A 16436-nucleotide genomic window follows, 5' to 3' on the forward strand; every position below is an offset into this window, starting at 1 on the left:
GTGGGGCATCTTACCATTGAAGTGCAGTGAAGGAGGGAAGGCAGGGAAGTGGGCTTGAGGGGTGGGGTCTTTTAGAACACAGAGGCAGCCAGGCAGGTGGCGCACGCCTTTAGTCCCAGCTCTGGGGAGGAGAGGCAGGCAGATTTCTATGACTTCAAAGCCAACCCAGTCTACAGAACAAGTTCTAGGACAGTCAGGGCTACACAGAGAAACCTTGTCTCAAAAAAAAAACCAAAACAACAACAACAACAAACTAAAACATAAGAAAAAAAGAAGGAAGTCTCTCCTTGATGCCTGCCAAGCTGCTGTGGCCAATCTGACACGCTCAGGACCACCACTCCTCAGGAGCCCCTGGTCCCTCCTTACGTCAGAGTCACAACCTCTTGGGAAGAATCGCAGCATCCTTGGCTAGAATGTGCAAGGTCCTAGGTTCAACCAAATCAGCTCACAAAAAAAGAGAGAGAGAGAGAGAGAGAGAGAAAATAAAGACATCCTCCAAAGGCTTGAGCTCATGAGACCAGCGACACTTGTGGGTAAAGGCATTTGCCACCAAGCCCTGTGACCTAAATTCAACCCCACAACCCATACTGTGGAAGGCAGGAACTCCCACAAAGCTGTCCTCTACCTTCCTCACAGGCTATGACATGGCATTCATATAAATACACCCTTCACTCTCTGTCTCTTTCTCTCTCTCTCTCTCTCTCTCTCTCTCTCTCTCTCCTGTGTGTGTGTGTGTGTGTGTGTGTGTGTGTGTGTGTGTGTGTACCAAACATTTTTTAAAGGCTAGCCATTGGGGCTGGAGGATGTCTTGGCAGTTAAGAGTGCTCACTGTTTTTCCAGAGAACTGGGGTTAGGTTCCCAGCATACACAGAGCAGCTCAGAATCATTTGTTACTCTAGTTCTGAGTGATCCAACTCCTTTCACAGGTACCCAAAACACACATGCTATATATACATATATTTAGGAAAACGCCCATACATGTAAGAAAAGAAAAGTGCTAGATGTGGTGCGTGCCTTTAATCCCAGCGCCGGGGAGGCAGAGGCAGACAGACCTCTGAGTTCAAGGCCAGCCTGGTCTACAGAATGAGTTCCAGGACAGCCAGGGCTACACAGAGAAACCCTGGAGAGATAGCTCAGAGGTTAAGAGCACTGTCTGCTCTTCCAGAGGTCTGAGTTCACTTCCCAGCAACTACACGGTGGCTCGCAACCATCTATAGTGAGATCTGGCGCCCTCTTCAGGCACACGCCTGTACATGCGGATAGCGCACTCAGACAAAACACAAAATCTTTAAAGAAAAGGAAAGAAAGGAAAGTCAGTTGTCTAATTGTCTGATGTCTCCAGTAAAACATACAAAGGAGACAGGAATTCTCAGACCAGCCTACTGGCTCCTAATGTGTCTGCGATGTGGTGCCAAATCCTGGAGGTGAGGCTGGGGTTCCGAGGTTTTAGTCACTGCTCCTGTACTGCACCCTGCCCAACACTCCGACTCTGTGTGTGTCTCTGTGTGTGTCTCTGTCTCTCTCTGTCTCTGTCTGTCTCTCTGTCTTTCTCTTTCTGAGGTCCTCTCAATCCTGTGGACTCCCAGACATGAGCCACCAAAACCTTGTCCAACAGTACCCTCCTGGGCTCTCCCAGCGAGCGTTTCACTGGAGCCTATAATGGAGGAGGAAGAGCTGAGGGACTGGAGTCAAATCTTAGCCTGAAGGAGAGGTAGCAACAGGAGAGTTCAAGGACACATGGTGCCCCAAAAACATGGCCCACAAAGGACACTGAGCCTGAGGAACTGCCATGCAAAGCTCCACAGAGGAGGAGGGCCCACAAAGGGAGAAGCTCGCATTAAGAGGCAGAGATGGACGGGCAAGTTAAAAGACAAAAGGGAGGGAGAGTGAGGAAAGCAGAATAAACAAAGAGGTGGTAAGAGGGCCTGGGCCAGGAAAGCGAAGGAAAACACAGGAAAAGACGGGAGGTGAAGGACGAGAGAGGAGGAAGGCGTTCACTTCCCACCCAAGAGAAGCCCACCATGGCGATGGGCTCCAGAAAACCCCCAGACCGGGCAACTCCTCCCTCCTTCTCCCCGTTAGCTGCCGCCCCCTCCCCCTCTGCCCAGCATGGCCCTGCTCGGCTCCGGTGGCTTCCCTGCGGTCGGTTTATTTTTAAAAACGCCGACGCGGTCCCCCGCCTGCCCGGCCCTCACACTGTGGCCACAAGGGCCTCAGCCAAGCCCTGGGACCCCACCCAGCTGTGGGGAAGCAGGGAGGGGTGAAAGAAGACAGCCAACCCTAGGCTAACATGAGACCCCGAGTTTGGGGAGCAAGGCCAACTGGGCCCCTGAAGGCCAGAAGGAAAACCAAAGTACTGGAGTCTTCTGAGAGCCAGCGCTGGAGGCTAAGTTCTAGCATCCTCAGTTTCCTCTTCTGGCTGCTTGCTCTCTGAGAGCTGAGGAAAGCTTCAGGGCTCTGAGCATGTGCCCCTTTATCTGAGCTCACGCATCACCTTGTAGAAACCAGGGTACCCACTCTCCGGTTTCCAGTTCCATACCCCACCCCACCACCCTTTAAAATAAAAAGTTTAACCATTCTGGCGGCCCACGCCCTTGATCTCTTCACTCAGAGACAAGTGGATCTCTGTGAGTTTGTGAGTTCCAGGCCAGTCAGAGCTTCACAGTGAGAAATTGTCTCAAAAACCAAAATTAGAAGGGCCTGGTGGTGCACACCTGCCTTTAATCCAGCACTCAGGAGGCAGAGGCGGGCAGATCTCTCTGAGTTCGAGGCCAGCCTGGTCTACAAAGTGAGTCCGGGACAGTCAAGGATACACAGAGAAACCCTGTTTTGAGAAAACAAAACAAAAAAAACAAAAAAAAAAAAAAAAACTAAATTAGCCGAGTCAGGCAGTGGTGGCACAGGCCTTTAGTCCCAGTGTCCTAGAGGCAGAGGTAGTCAGATCTCTGAGTTCAAGGCCAGCCTGATCTATAGAGCAAGATCCAGGACAGCCAGAGCTACACAGAGAGACCCTGTCTCAAAAAGGAAGGAGGGAGGGAGGAAGAGAGGAAGAAAGGAAGGAAGGAAGGAAGGAAGGAAGGAAGGAAGGGAAGAAGGAAGGAAGAAAGGAGGGAGGAAGAGAGAAAAGAAGGAAGGAAAAAAGGAAGGAAGAAAGGAGGGAGGAAGAGAGAAAAGAAGGAAGAAAGGAGGGAGGGAGGGAGGAAGGAAGGAATAAGGGAGGGAGGGAGGAAGGAAGAAAGGAAGAAAGGAGGGAGGGAAGAAGGAAGGAAGGGAAGGAGGGAAATGAACTACAGGCTTAGCGTACTGAAATAATAGTCTGTAAAGAAAGGTCATGCCAGCAGCTGTCTCAGTTGGTTTTTGCTGTGGTGTCAAGTGAGTCAAGGGGACCCCCTCTTTCCAAGCACCTCGAGGTGGAGATGCTCCCTATACACCTGCGGGGTGGGACAGACCCCACATCTGTTGAGCACCTGCGGACCCTGTTCCTAATTCCCAGCGTTCTTCCAAGTTTCTTCTTCACGAAGCCTTATAGTTCTTACAATTTTATTTTCTTTTTAATGCATATCTTTTAGCATGCTAGGAACTGAAGGCTAAAGGTCTCTTCCATGCTGAGCAGCCACTCCAGCACCAGGCTATATCTGACTCTAGCTCAGTTCCCAGTTCCTTGCCCACTGTCCTTTCCCGCTCATCTCCCCTTCCTGGTCCCCTCTCAGTTCGACCAGTGTCTTATCCCCAGCAGCTGCTTTGCTCTCTGAATCCCTGGCTTCTCCCACTCCTGAAGAACCCACCTCTACTGTGTAAAGGGATTCCAAAGGCATTGGGAGGAGATAAGGAGCCCAGGACCCCAAAAACTAAGTAAAAGAAAAGGGGAGACTGCCTGATGTAGTGGCAGGATTTTAATCCCAGCACCAGGGTGGGGGAGGGGAGGCAGAGTGTGAGTTTGAGGACAGCCTGTTCTACAGAGCAAGTCCTAAGACAGCCAGAGTTATGAAGAAATACCCTGTCTTAAAGTAAATAGATAGACAGACAGATACAGACAGATAGATGAAAAGAAATGGAGAGACTGGCGTGTCTTTTATTAGGGCCTCTGCTCTTCATGGGGTAGGGGGTGCTTAAAGCCTAGCATCCATGACACACTCAATTGCCAAATGCCTCCCCAAGCCTGTGTCTTTCGAGAAAGTCCTGAACTGCCCCTCCCCCAGGCACTAGTGCCACGCTGGCAAGGCAGGCATGGTGTCTGTACCCACTGACACTGTCCCTGCCCTGGTGGACCCAGAACCTCTGTCCTCCTGCTTCCTCAAAACCATTGCTTCAATGATGGCTCCAATAGAGTCTGTTGAATAAACATTAATAATAATAATAAAAACCAAAGGTTCAGCAGCTTTCCAGGAAAGACTGCCCACTTGAACTTGATTCCCAGAGTCCGAGGTAGAATGAGAAAACGGATTAGCAAAAGTTGTCCTCTGACCCCCACTCGTGAGCAGCGGCAGCTATGTGCTCCTCGTCATAGATGTACACAATAATGAAGCAAATTATGAATCTGCTGCGGAACGGACATGGGAACAATGTGTGCACAGCGAGGCTCGAGGCTCAGAGTAGATCTTCAGGCCTGGGCCTCCTGTCTGCTCACAGACCGCGTTCACCCCACTAGCTTGAGTGCTATTACCCCAAACCCAGTCTCAAGGTCATTATTTCATAGCCTTACACACGCCGTTTCTCATTCGGACCAAGCATTAAGATAATCCACTCTGTGCATAAATGTACTCTTGTACACACACACAGATGCACACACACCGGTAGTCACGAACTCAGCAATGCAGCCACTCTAGCACTTATATACAGGCTAGTGGACACTTCAGTGTCAAAGGCCTCCTGCTGTCACACACACACACACACACACACACACACACACACACACTCACACACTCACACCAGCCCTCCTACAGGTTGAGCTAGCTGGCTTTCTGATGAGTCAATCTGCTCATCAAGCAGATTGATGAGCAAGACTCCTGGGACCTGAGTTGGGGCCCCCACCCAGAAAAGAGATTCTGTTGGTTTTATTTTGTTCTCAAGACAGGGTCTCTCTCTGCAGCTCTCTGTTTAGACCAGGCTGGCCTCTAGCTCACCTGCTTCTGCCTCCCAAGCATTGGGGTTAAAGCCACGTGCCACGACATCAGGCTGAGATAGGGGCTTCTGAAGGCCCCAGGAACGGGACAATTTGAGGCTACTGGAGGACACTGACATTCACGGAGGGTTACATCACCCCAGACTCCTTCAGAGACTCCCTGAAAGCTGCCTAAAGGTTATCATACAGACATAGCATCAAGAAGCCAGGAAGAACGCAGGTTCGTAGCTGCGAGCCTTCCCTTTCCAACTCTGTGTCTTGGGTCCCCCGGAGCCCTGACAAACTGATTTCTCAAGATCCCAAACTCACATGGTACCCTAGTTGCCCCCATCTTCACAGCCAGAGGCAAGGGTGCTGGGGTCCCAGCCTGGAGGGGAAGTGGCCCAGTGCTCCCTGGAGCCTCCCACTCCCAAAATAGAGCTTAGTTTGTCTTTGGCTGAAAGCTAAATATTTGTGAGCCGGGCAAGCGGCCTCAGACCCTGTCCCTCCTCCTTGCTTCCCTCTCAGGCCTGGGCTCAGTTCCCCTGGCCAGCCCCACACACAGGGCTGCCCTCCTCCTCTCCCACACAGCAGCTCACAGAGGGCCAGACCTGACCAGACCATGCTTAATGGAGGAGCCCCAGACATGGGACTCCCCTGACTCAAGGAAATGTAGCTGAAGGCTTCTCAGTGCTCAATGGGCACCCTCTGCTGCCAGCCTGCCCTCCCACCCTCCTTTCCCACCGCCTGTTTCTTTCCCCTCCTTTTTCCTTCACTTTTCACTCCCTTCAGTCAGTTGGCTTATCTGACCTTAGGGGTCCTGGCTTTCTTTGTACTTATTCTCCCTCCTTCTTTGACTGCCCTCTGACCCCTGGCTCTGTTTCCCCTCCCTTGCTTCTGCCCTCTGCATGGCACACACCCGCCCCCCCCCACACACGGGACCCTGCTCCTCTTTCCGAGAAGGACCCTTGGAGGGAGGTGGCTAGCATTGCAGCTGCTGTCTGTGAGAGCTGAGGGGGTGGGATTAGGACCAGGAAGATTGTAGCTGCTTTTGCAGGAAGACAGGGAACAGTTACCTCAAGCAGAGAGGAGGCCATCCTCAAGCTGGGGGCCGGGTCCCAAGGAGCCAGGCAGATGGAGAGAATGAAGGAGCCAGAGGGAGAGGGAGAAGGGAGAGGGAGGGAGAAGGGAGAATGGGAGAGAAGAGATCTAAAGTTAGAAGGGACTGGGGTGGGGGGCTGCTCCCTGTCTGTAGGGATCCACCCTCTAATTACAGCTTTCCCAGTGGAGAAGACTCCGGATCCAATGAGCAGGGCGAGAGAGGGAGGCAGAGGGTCCAAATTTCCTGCTCCATTTGCTGAGCTCCCCAAAGAAGGGATCCGGGAGGGAGGGGGGAAAACAGGGTGCCCAGGGAGCCGGTGGGAAGCAGGAACCCTGGCAAGCTGTCAGAGCTTCCCTGGGGGGTGCTGTGGGCAAAGGGGAAGAGGGTTGGTAGACCCAGGTGTCCTACGTACCCCAGAAAGCCAACTGGTAACTGTGGTCAGTCCCCCAGCATCGGTACCTGTCCCGTCCGCTCTCGGGAGGTCTGGATGGAGGGTGCTGGCCACGGGCGGCCTGGGGGATCCGCTCAGGCCAGCTCGCTCCCGCTCAGAGCCAGTCCTACACTCCCGCTGCTGCTCAGAGGCTCGGCTGCTGCCGCCGCCGCCGCTACCAGGCTGCTGCCGCGCTGCTGAGGGAAAGGAACAGGAGGGAAAAGGAACAAACCCCAAACCACTAATTAGAGATCTGGGGGGGGATGGGGGATCAGGGACGACACTCACACAGCGGCTGGAACACACTGACACACACACTCAGGAGCAAACACAGGGATGGGTGTGCACACAGACACACTGCTACCCACACGGGACTGCCACCGCGGTGAAGGAACACAGGCGGGTCACACACAATGAGCGTGATGGCACAGTGGGCACTGACACCACCACCTTCCACCCCAGGGCAGAATCTTTTGTGTTCATTCAGCCACTGCGGGATGAGGATGGTTCTGTGGCTGTGTGCGTGTGTTGTGTGGTGTGTGAGGGATGAACTGCTGAGCCTGCTGAGCGTGGTTCTGCTGCCCAAACTTTCACTGTCAAGGAGTTACATTCGAGAGCCAGCCTGGAGCGAGGGAGGCAGAGCGGGACGAACCTGCCCCAGCAGAGGACGGGGGGGGGGGGGGGGGGGGGGGGGGGGGGCGCTTGATTTCACCACTAGGCAAGGAGACCTGGGCCCTCAGTGTGTAGGCAGGCCCTGGGGCCCGAGAAGATTAAGGGAAGCAGGAGGGTCAGGGCAGAAGGCCATTGGGTCATCCATGCTCATGGCCTCTTGGGAGAGACATGCCTCCATCGTTTCTTGCTTTACCAGTTACCGTCCCTAGTGTCCTCTTGGCTACAGATTTTGGATTTTTTTTTTCCGTGTGCGTTGGTGTCCTGTGCCTGCATGTATGTCTGTGTGGGGGTGTCAGACCCCCTGGAGTGGAGTTACAGACAGCTGTGAGCTGGCGTGTGGGTGCTGGGAACTGCCGCCAGGTCTTTCAGAAGCGCAGCCGGCGCTCTTAGCTGCTCAGCCATCCCTCCAGCCCTTAGCGAGGGGGTGAATCTCCATCCTTCAGTAGCTAGTTCCTCTCACGGCCCACCGTGCTTCCCGGCTGGCTGGGATCTCCTGGCTCCCTCCTCAACGGCCCTGCAGCACCTCCCTCTGCCTGGGAGTGCTTCATCAGGACTGCCAACTGCGCCACCAGGCCAATCGAGAGAAAGCAGGAATGTCAATCAGGACGGGAGAGGGAAATCTGAAATATTTATTACCTGGTAGCTGCCAGTCCACCCCGACCCTCTGGCTTCTGCCAGTCTGAGCTCTTCCCCAGGAGGCTGAGGGCGTAGCTCAGTGGCAGAGCACATTCAGGGGTGAGGTATGAGCCCTGGGTTCAAGGAACCAGGTGGCTGTCAAACAAAGGAGAGAAGCAAAAGAAAAAACAGAAGGGCCAGAGGACCCGACAACACACAGAGCAAGAGAACCAGGCGGAGAGAAGCTGGAAAGGGATTGGAGAGCACCAGAAGAGAAGAGGAGCCGGCCATGGTGGCAGCACACGCCGGTGGTCCCAGCACCTGGTGGGGCAGAAGCAGGCAGATCTCTGTGAGTTTGAGGCCAGCCTGGTCTACATGGCAAGTTCCAGAACAGCCAGGCATACATAGTAAGACCCTGTCTCAATAGATAGACAGACAGATGAATGGACAGACAGACAGAAAGATAGGTGGATGGATAGATAGATAGATAGATATAGACAGACAGATAGATAGACAGATAGACAAGTAAATAAAATAAGAATAAAGGCCAGGTATGGTGGTACAAACCTTTAATCTCTGCATTTAGGAGGCAGAGCCAGGAGGGTCTCTGTGAGTTCTGGGCCAGTATGGTCTATATATCAAGTTCCAGGACAGACAGGGCTACATAGATAAACTCTGTCTCGAGAGAGAGAGAGAGAGAGAGAGAGAGAGAGAGAAAGAAAGAAAGAAGAGAAAGAGAGAAAGAAAGAGAAAGAGAGAAAGAAAGAAAGAAAGAAAGAAAGAAAGAAAGAAAGAAAGAAAGAAAGAAGAGAGAGAGAGAGAAAGACATCCCTGGCAATGAAAAAGACAGCAGGGGCTGGGGAAATGGCTCATCAGTTAAGAGCACTGACTATTTTCCAGAGGACCGGGGTTCAATTCCCAGCACTCACATGGCAGCTCACAACTGCCTGTAACTTCCAGATCTGATACTCTCACACCGACACACATGCAAATTAAACACCAATGCATATAAAATAAAAATAATTTATAAAAAAAAAAGACAAACAAAACCCAGAGAGATCTGAAAAGAAAAAGCAGCAACAACAAAAGCCACCTTAAAAGGAAAAGAAACAAACACAGAGGAACAAAGATAGGAAGGATGGCTTCAGGAGGACAAGGGAAGCAGCCAGAGGAAGAGCCAGGTCCGGAGGAGTTTGGAAGGTAGAGCTGCCAGCAGGTGGGGGGCGGGGCAGGAGTATAAATAGGGCATAATTGTGTCCGATGATTACACGGGCCACCCCACCCGTCTGCCCAGAAGGAAGTGCCCGTGGTGGGACATTCCTATGACCTAGGAGCCTCCTCCGTGGGGTGGGGGGGGGATGGGCAGGAGTCTGAGGCCCAAGTGCCTGGTGCGGCTAGAGCTTTAGCTGGGAAGCTGGGAAGAAGAAAGGGCAGCCGGCCGGAAGTCAGTGCAGTGCTAGAGGAACAGAGGAGAGATCAATCGGGAAACTGAGGCACGAGGGAACAGAGAGAGGCAGTTGGGACTCGGACGTGCTTGGACATGAAAAAGAATGAAAGGTCAAGGGATGGGAAAAGGTGAAAGGAGAGAGCCCGGAGGGTGGAGGTAGGGCAAGGGCCGCCCTTCCTCTTGTTAGGAAAGGAACAGGAGGAGCGGGCCCAGGGCAGACAGGAGGACCAGAAGCCCTGCTGTAGGAGCCCAGATGGGCAGCCTGGGCGCCCGTCAGCCAGGCAAGGGGCTGCCTGAGGGAGGGCTGCCACCTCCACGGCCCTCAGCCGCTTTCTGACTTCCCGCCTGTGGGAAGCCAGCTGCGGACCTGGTATTCCCGGGTCCTGCTCCCCACCGCCTCTCCAGTGCCCTCGGGGGCGGGGGCCGCGACTGGAGTCCCTCACCAGGGACCTGCCTCCACCCTCACAGGCCTCGCTCGGCCCAGCCTCCCCGGGGGTGGGGCAGCCCAGGCAGAGGCGCCATGTGGCAGCGCGGGTAGCGGCTGCGGCTCTGGCCCTTCCAGTATAAACCCCCTAGGCATCTGGTTTCTATCCACCCCCACCACCACCCTGGGGGCCCCTCAGCCTCCGCCCATGGCCACCCAGACGCTGAGCTCGGAGATGGACGTCCCTTGACGGGTGGATGGTGCCTTTCTGATCTCCCAGTGCCAGCTGAACCGCAGGACCGCGGGGACCACTCCCTTCCCTCCCGCCCTCCCTGGAGAGACTCAGGGTGGGCTTCCCCAGACCGGAGGGGTTGAGACTGGAACTTGCCTTCAGTTCTCCCTAATGAGTTGGATCTCGAAAAGGTGGAGGGAGAGTGAAACGCGGGGAGAGTGGGAGGCTTTCCACCCTGTTCCTTGAGGCGAGCCACTTCCTTCTGCAGCCTCTGCCTGTGCCCACCTGTTCAGGTGGGCTCCCTCTCTCTCCCTCGCGATCTCCCACCCCCCACCCCTGCCATGGGCGCTCCTAGGCGCTTGCCTTGGAATTGTTATGGATTAGGCTGTTTAGAGAGACTCAACAGAGAAGAGCAGAGAAATTGCCAGGTCACCCCACGGGCCTGAGGGATCACACTCAGTCAGGCTCACAGACGGGCACACTTCCCGGAGAACCAGAACCCCTCCCGGTATGTAGTGTGCGGACGCCCACGCTAACACACACCGATGCAGCTGTGCCGCGTGTGCGGTGCTCATGCTAAGGCCCCCATTCCCAGCCATACCAGCGCGCATGTGCACGGCTGTACACACTTGCACACAGACTCAGTGACCTTGACACGGCTCTGGGATCCGCTCGGACTCACGCCGACGATCCCTCGGCAGCAGAATCAGGCACTTAAAGTTACCTTCAGCCACAGAGCAGTTCAAGGCTAGCCTGAGCTATGCGGACAGGACGTCTCAAAGGGCAAACAGGCAGATGTGAGCTTAGGTGTGATTCAGCCGGCCTCCACACATCGCTCCTTCTGCCTCCTACTAGGGTAGGAGCCACCTTTGACCCGTTACTACCCACGCCCACAGAGTCCAGAGACCCAGATGGCCTTAGCAGACTCCTGGGCCCTGGGGAACCCCAGGCGTCCCTCCCCCCCACCCAACTGCCCCCCTGCTCCGTGGCCTTGCTGACTCATCTCTCCCTCGGTGGAGCTCCCCAACCACAGGGGCCTGGAAGAGAAGCCTGGAAAGTTGCGCTCATGTCCCGGGCCCCTACTGTGGCCACTGCCCGCCCCCAAGCCCCCAGGCCCAGCCCTGCTCTGCAGTGATGACTCCAGTGACAATCTAGAGGGGATGGGAACAAAGAAGACACCACAGACGAGAGAACAGAAGGACAAAGGAGCCAGACTGCGTCTGCGCGTAAGACTCAGTTACTAGGAGGTGGTGGACTGTGAGTTCAACGCCAGCCAAGATGGCATTGTGAAAACACATCTCAAAAACAAAAGATGCCAGGTATGCATGTAGTCACAGCACTCAGGAAGCCGAGGCAGGAGGACTGCCTCAAGTTCCAGGCCACCCTAGGCTCCATGCTGAGTGCTGGTCCAATATGAGTTAGTGTGGCAATTGTCTGGAAAAACAAAACAGAGCTAACCCAGAGACTTGAGTGGGGAAGGCCTCGAGCTGCCAGGCCTCACAACCTGAGTGTGGGTCGCACGGTAGGAGGAAAGAGCCGACTCCTACAAGTTGTTCAAGACCTGAGTGTGCGCTGTGGCAAATGACCCTTCCTCCCTCGTAAAGAAAGGAAGAACTTCCAAACAGAGCAGAACAGAAGAGACAGAGGTGAGGAGACAGACGGCAGACGCGTGGCAGGGACACAGACAAGCATTCTCAAGAACTCTGTGGAATGACGGGACCAGAGAAACGTTTCTGTGTCAAGGCACGAAGTCACCCGTGGGCTCAGGACGTGGATCGTGGATACATCCTAACGCGCCAGCCCAGCATTTTGATTTAAGGCTGAAGAGTCTGGAGCTCAGAGAGGACAGGAGGGAGAAGGCTGACCAACTCCATCCAAGGCAGCTCGGAAAAGGAGTCTCCACCCAACCAGCACCTAGATACACACAGGTTTTTCTGTCTCCAGCAGCCACAGGGCTCTCGTCTTGGTTCCCTTCTCTGAACCTCAGTTTCCTCAGTTGACATTTGAGCCCTGAAATGAAAGAGCAGTTTCAGGGGCAGGAGATCAGAATCAGAAAGAAATACTGTTAGAAGAGAGAGCTGGAGCAAACAGAGAGAACGGGAACACGAGAGCTTGCTTTGGGTATCTACAGTCAGCACTGAACTGAGACCCTGTCAGCCTCTGGGAAAGGCCTTGTGTTAAAATGTGCCCAGCAGCGCTCCGTTCAGCTGCACATATAATAAAAATGGAACAACACAGAAGTCAACATGACGCCCGTGCAAGGATGGTGCACAAATTCATGAAACGTTTCCTATGTTTCTTTTTAGAGAAAAAGTATACCCTGGAATCTGTTACATGGAATATATTAGAACTTTGAGGACTGGAGAGGTGCCTCAGTGGTTAAGAGCGGGCTCTGCCCTCCCGGGGGCTGAGTTCAGGTCTTCCCATCCTTACCGGGTGGCTCCCACCTACTTCCCACTGCAGCTCCAGATCTGATGTCACTGAGCCCTGCAGGGCCTGCCCTCATGCATGTGTGTGCACATGTGTGCCCACACATTAAAAACGAATCTTTCTGTTGAGAGGGCTCTGCGAGATGGCTCGGTGACTTAAGGCAGTCCCTCGCTGATCGCCAGGACCCACGTGTAGAACGAGATTCCTGCAAGGTGCCCACGTGCTGTCACATCATGGGCCCATGCACATACAAACAATAAAAACATACACACATTTTTGTTTTGGTTTTGTTTTTTAGACAGGGTCTCTCTGCTTAGCCCTGGCTGTCCTGGGCTCACTCTGCAGACCAGGCTGGCCTTGAACTCACAGAGATCCACCTGCCTCTGCCTCCTGAGTGCTGGGATTAAAGAAGTGTGCCTCCATGCCCAGCTAAGAAATGACACTTTCCCAGCCAAGCAGTGGTGGCACACCCCTTTAATCCCAGTACCTGGGAAGCAGAAGCAGGAGGATCTCTGAGTTTGAGACCAGCCTGGTCTATAGAGTGAGTTCCAGGACAGCCAAAGCTACACAGAGAGACCCTGTCTAAAAAACAAAACCAAAACAAAACCAAAAAAAAGACTAAATTTCAAAAAAGTAAATTCATCAACAAGGCTCTCTGGAGGCTGAGGCAGAGATATTTAAGATAGACTACACATCGAGTTTCACACCAGCCGGGGGTCTCGCGCTTGAGCTCCTGAGCCTCCTGTCCCACCTTCTGGTGCTGGGATCACAGAAGCGTGCGGCCATGTCCAGCTCTGCGATATCAGGGATTATACCCAGACTTCATGCGTGCCGGGCAAGCATCCCACCAGTTAGGCCACGTCCTCTCTCCCTCTCCCTCTCTCTCTCTCATGTGGCATGTCAGGGAATTAAACCCAGGATCTCCTGCACGCTGAATAAGCACAGCCCTGCTCTAATTGTTGGGATCACAGATGTATGAGCTGTGGGCCGAGTCTACGCAGCATTGACTCATTCAGCAAATGTTGGAAGAGCACCTGCTTTCTGCGGAGCGCACAGGGCCAGGCACAAGTTCTCAACCATAAACATAACCAAGCAGGGTCTCTGCCTCACAGACTAACCAGCAACTAGTGAAAGAGGAGTCTCTTAATTAGCGTGAGTACTGGATGTTATAGGAGACAGGGTTAATCTAAGTCAGTTCAGGAAGAAACATCACTGTAGAAAGAAACCAAAAAAGCTGGATGTGGTCCTGGTGCTTGTAATCCTGGCACTTAGGAGGCCGAAGTAGGAGGAGTCTAAAGCTAGCCTGAGCTATGTAGTAAGGAAAGAAGGAAGGAAACAGAAGGAGATGAGGGCAGGAGGGGAGGACAGAGGAAGGCTCAGTAAGGCTAAGAACTGGTCTGGCGGCACACATTGACAATCCCAGCACTCGGGATGGAAGGCAGAAGCAAAAGGATTGCTGTGAATTCCAGGCCAGGCAGGCTACATCCTGACATTTTTCTCCCCAAACTAACAAACAAACAAACAGAAATGTTGCAACTGGGCAGTGTCCTAGGGTAGAATCCACACCTTTTCGATGCTGATGGTGAATATGGCTGCGGCCCAGCGTGGAGGCTGAGCCAGGCCTGGATTCCCAGCTGCCCCCAAGGCTGAGGCAGAAGGATTACCCTGGCTTCAGAGCGAGACCAAGGCCAGCACTTTAGTGAAACCCTGCCACACGCACAGTGGGGGTGGGGAGCGAGGGACTGTAGATAGTGGTGGAGTGTTTCACAAACACAAATCCTGCCAGTTCTACCGCAGGACACAGAAAGGCCCGGCGGGTGGGTGGGGTGGGAAATGTCTCCTCAGCCATGCAAGGCAGCTGGACTTGACCCATGACCTTTACAAATGTCCGTGTATTGGAAAGATGGTGTGGCTCAGAGGTGAGAATGAAGGGGGTCTGAGAGCAGGCAGCTGGTATCAGTCAGTGTCAGTCAGCCATTCAGCATGGCGCAGGCTTGGGCCAGCTGTCTAACCTGTGATGAGATTCCTCTTGTATAGAAAGGGGCACAAACGAGGCCCAGTAAACTCCCAGGCTTGTGACAAAGATTAGAATAATTTTCCATAGCCAGGAACGGTGGCTCACGCCTGTGATCCCAGCACTCAGGAGGCAGAGGCAGGCGGTTCCCTGTGAGTTCGAGGCCAGGCTGGTCTACAAAGCAAGCTACACAGCCAGGGCTACACAGAGAAACACTGTCTCAAAAAACAAAAATTCAACCAAAACAAAACAAAAATTTAAATAATAAAAGGAAAGGAATAATGTGCAGCGGCCACCAAGCCAGAGGACCAAGTTCTACCCCTGTGACCCACATGGTAGAAGGATAATCCTGAAAGTTATCTACTGTGTTGCCCTGGCTGTCCTGAACTCACTCTGTAGACCAGGCTGGCCTCAAACTCACAGACATCCGCCTGCCTCTGCCTCCTTAGCTCTGCAATCAAAGGCGTGCACCACTACCGCCTGGCTAAGTAATTTTTAAAAACCTACAAAAAAAAAAAAAAAAAAAAAAAGAACTTCGTGCTGACAGCCAGGTGGTGGTAGCAGCTGCAGCGGCAGCACACCTGTGTCTTTAATCCCAGATTTGGGAGGCAGAGGCAAGTGGATCTCTGAGTTCGAGACCAGCCTGGAGAGCCAGGGCTGCGCAGAGAAACCCCGCCTAGAAAGAAGAGGAGGAGGAGATGCGAGCTGAGCCACCCACCACCCACCTACCCGGGGCTAGGGATCAATCGTGGTCTTGCGCTACGGAACTACACCTACCACCAGACCACACCTGCGGCCCTCGTGACTGTAACTACTTGCTCCGTAGACTGACACCTGTCAGTGTTGTCACGGGTCGGAGGGAGGGCGGAAGTGGAGGGGAGAAAAGCTGCTCCTGTCAGCTAGAGGAAGCGCTCTAAGGTGAGCGGTGGGTGAGCCAAGGGGGGTGTGTTGTGGCGGGATCCCTCGGACCCCGCCGCGGCTCTGGAGAGCACCCACTCCCGCTTCTCCAGTGCCTGCTTTTCCCCTCCGAGACACTGCCCGGCTGCCACTGTCCCGCCGCCCCCGGCCCGGCGGTGAGGTCTGGGCGGGGGCAGCCCTGGCCTGCCTCAGTGTCCCCGGCCGCGGGCCGGCGGGGGGCGGGGCGCGGGCGGGGCGCGCCGGGCCGGGCGCCCGGGCAGGAGGCAGCTGCATATCTGCGGTCCCGACCACAATTGCTGGGAGTCGCGTCCCGGAGACTGGCGGCGCTGACTCTGCCCGCTGCGGCCGCCGCGCCGATTAGAGCCCGGGAGGGAGCGCCAAGCCCGGGAGGGCGGGGGCGGGGCGCGGTGCCCCGGCCTGCGCCCCAGACGCCCGGCCGGGCCTTCCTCCGCCGCCCTCGTGAGCCCGCGACGCGCGTGCAGCCCGGCTCTCCCCGCACTGGTGCGCCGAGGGGCCGGCGCCCGCGGGAGAGCCAGACCCTCAGGACCGCTCTCCGCCGAGCCGGGCGCGGAGGGCGAGCACGCCGAGCCCAGAGCACCCCCTGCTGGCTGGCTCGCCGCCCCGCCCCTCCCCCCGGCGGCGGTGGTCGCGAGGAGCTGGCCTCTTTGATCTAGGAGCGTGGCCACCCCCTCCAGGCGCCCCATTAACCTCCATTATCCCAATTAGGCATCCCTCCCCGTCCTGGACGCGGGCTTCAAAGCCCCTTCAGGGCGGAGAGGAGAGGGGCGCCCTCTGCAGCCGAGCGGTTTTCAGGCAAGACCCGGGGATTCTGGCCTCCAGCCTGCGTGTTAGGGCGAAAGAAGCGATCTGGAGGGAAGGAGTAGGGAAGGGGACCCTTTTCCTCTTTCCCAGCTCTGCATTAAACGACTGAGGTCGTAGCATCCAGGATCCTGGCTGACCTGAGCTTCCCATCCATTCACCCAGCTTTATCCCGCCCAGAGCGGAGCCACGAGCCGCCCTCCTCCCTTCCCAATCCTATCTCAACACTCCC

General features: G+C 54.9%; 1 non-coding gene across 1 annotated transcript; it reads left to right on the forward strand.

Moving 5' to 3' along the window:
- The first annotated feature begins 12217 nt into the window (after positions 1-12217).
- Positions 12218-12321, forward strand: LOC129685020 (U6 spliceosomal RNA). The gene has a single exon (XR_008721429.1). It is a non-coding gene; the product is annotated as a U6 spliceosomal RNA (small nuclear RNA).
- The last annotated feature ends 4115 nt before the right edge of the window (positions 12322-16436 follow it).

This window comes from Psammomys obesus, unplaced genomic scaffold, assembly GCF_907164565.1.
Source record: "Psammomys obesus unplaced genomic scaffold, mPsaObe1.curated_primary_1811, whole genome shotgun sequence".
NCBI classification, from domain to species: domain Eukaryota; kingdom Metazoa; phylum Chordata; class Mammalia; order Rodentia; family Muridae; genus Psammomys; species Psammomys obesus.